We start from the raw sequence: 2,565 nt of genomic DNA on the forward strand, positions 1-2,565 counted from the left end.
CGCCGGCGGAGGCCGCCCTCGGTCCACCCCCGACCCCCGCGCTGCCCGACTGCACCACCGGACGGCTCCCGCTGCCTTCCAGGGCGGCGCGGGGAGTCCGGGCCACCGCCTCCAGCTTACTGGTCACAAGGGGCGGGGGGGCGGCCACCGGGAAAGTGTGGCTGACGAACCGAGGCCGCCCGGCTCCGCTCCACCCCTCGGCCCGCGTCACCACCGAACCGAGGTCCACCCGCCGGCCGCCAGCCCGGCTCCTCGCCGGGCCTGCTCCCGGAGACGCAACTCCCGGAGACGCAACTCCCGGAGACGCCGAACGGAGCGCCGGGGCTCCTCCTCCCGCGCTGCCCGGCGAGGCAGGCTGCACTCATTTCAACGGCCCAGTGGCCTGCTCGTCACTGCCCAATCGACTGGCCCTCCGTCCCCGAGGGAGACCCTCGCAGGAGTCCCCACTCACATCACCTAGGGCCGCTGGGCCCTCAGCTGCAGGCGGCTCGGGGCCCGGACCCGCTCCAGCCAAGCAGCCAGTGCGCATGCTCCGTCAAAGCCCGCACCGGGCCTGGGTGAACTCTGATAGAGCCATCGCGAGGCCGGCTAAGCGGAGCTCCAGTGGCGCAATCGGTTAGCGCGCGGTACTTATACAGCAGTACATGCAGAGCAATGCCGAGGTTGTGAGTTCGAGCCTCACCTGGAGCACGACCCTTTTGGACACCCTCAGCCCCCTTTTATCTCCTTGCCCAAAGGAACAAGTTTGTCTCTCTTTAGCGTTCTCAGTTCCCGGCTCTGTCTGCGTGCGCGGGTCGCTGCGCCGGTCAGGAAGCAGCCTGCACTGGCGCTTCTTACCCGCTGTGCAAGCTACTTGTTGCCCCCACGCACCATCCAGCCACTCGAACCCTGACGTCTGCGAACTGCTTCCTCCTACCTCTCTTCCTAGGCCTTTCCTTTAACGGCATCCAGTCCCCGGCCACAGTAGCGGCGGTGTGAACCGGAGATCCAGGGGCGCCGCACGGGTGGTGGGGCTCTGCCTGGACATCGAGGTCAAAAATCTACGGGGCGTGCGCGAGTTCTTGGCGCCGGGAAGAGATCGGGCTTCCAGTCCGCTGCCCCTCTCCCTAGGCAGGGTGGGGCGTGGCTCCACGCGCCTTGAGTCGGGGGTCAGGGGCAGGGCGACCACTCCCGGGAGTTGGGGCTAGGGGCTAAGAGAAGGGCGAAAGTGGAGCAGCCCCTCCCTTCTCTCCTAACTGCAGACACTCGGAGACTGCCGGCCCTCCTTCGCTCCCCAGGCACACAGGCCTCCCTGAGCGGATGTGCAGAGTTTGGGATGTGTGCACTGGGAGTTCCCTTCTCCCCATTCTGTGCCGCCTCTCCCCTGTGTCAGTCTGCAGTGGTGCCATTTGCTGGCGGACGGAGAGCAGACGTCTTCAAGAGGTGTCCGAGTGCTGGGTGTCCTTCCATGCAAGCCACAAATGCTAGGTTCAGAAGTCCTCGCGAGGGGGTAGAGGGAGCAGGAAATCTGTTGTGGGTTTTGTTGTTGTTGTTGCAACCAGCGTGGTGAAGCGTGCCAATGGGCTGGTGGGTGCCCCACGTCCCCAGGAGGTGTGGGCGGAGCAGAGAACAAGTTTAGTCGGGGTAAAGTCGTCCCAAACGCGTTCTCCCCAGAGAAGGAGTGGTTTCTGCTGTTTTTATGGACAGGATTGTGATTAAATCCTGGGATGGAAATACTACCTGGAGCGTTGGGAGGTAAGACCTAGAAGGCTCAGAGAAAGTGCCGGGAGGGTGGAGTTCTTGTTCATCTCTGCTACTAACCCCAGCCGTAGATCGCAGATCGAGGATGGAGAGCCTCATGCCCACTGAAATGCGAGAAAGTCTGCCCTCATCTAACCTGAGGCCAGGCCCTCATCCAGCAAGAGCCCAATGCTTACAGGTTTAGCCTCAGCAGATGGTAAGAAATCTAGCCTAGGCCTGGAGGCAATATCTGTCCACTAATAATAATAAGAAGAAAAGTTTGCTTAAGTTAAAAAAAGTTTTAAGAAATAATGCACATACCATTAAAGTGTACAGTTCAGTGGATTTTAGTATATTCACGGTGTTGTGCAAACATTACTACCATCAATTTTAGAACATTTTTAGCACCTCAGTAAGATACCCCATCTCCTTTACCTATCACTGGCTCCCCACTCTAGCCCTAAGCAACCATTACTGGACTTTCTGTCTGTAATTGTTTTCCTACTGTAGACCTTCGAATGAATGGAATCATAGACCATGTGGTCTTTTGTGACTGGCTTCTTTCAGTTTGCCTAATGTTTTCAAGAGTCATCCATGTCCTACCCTGTATCAATACCTGATTTCTTTTTATAGCTGAATAATATTCCATTGTATGGATTCTCTTCCTTTTTGAACAACGGTGAAAAGGCTGGCATTTTAAAAAGGAAATTTGCTGAAAACTCTTTTTTTTTTTTTAAAGGGAATCGATTGTAAAAATACACAAAGCATAAAAAGGATCAGTCTTGCCAAGTTGTGTTTCTGTCACAGGTAACTCACTGCAAGAACTGGTCGGATACTTATGAGCTG

General features: G+C 56.9%; 1 non-coding gene across 1 annotated transcript; it reads left to right on the top strand.

Moving 5' to 3' along the window:
- The first annotated feature begins 597 nt into the window (after positions 1 to 597).
- On the top strand, positions 598 to 690 carry TRNAI-UAU. The gene is given in 2 exon segments: positions 598 to 635; positions 655 to 690. It is a non-coding gene; the product is annotated as a tRNA-Ile (tRNA).
- The last annotated feature ends 1,875 nt before the right edge of the window (positions 691 to 2,565 follow it).

This window comes from Suricata suricatta, chromosome 4 (genome assembly GCF_006229205.1).
Source record: "Suricata suricatta isolate VVHF042 chromosome 4, meerkat_22Aug2017_6uvM2_HiC, whole genome shotgun sequence".
NCBI classification, from domain to species: Eukaryota; Metazoa; Chordata; class Mammalia; order Carnivora; family Herpestidae; genus Suricata; species Suricata suricatta.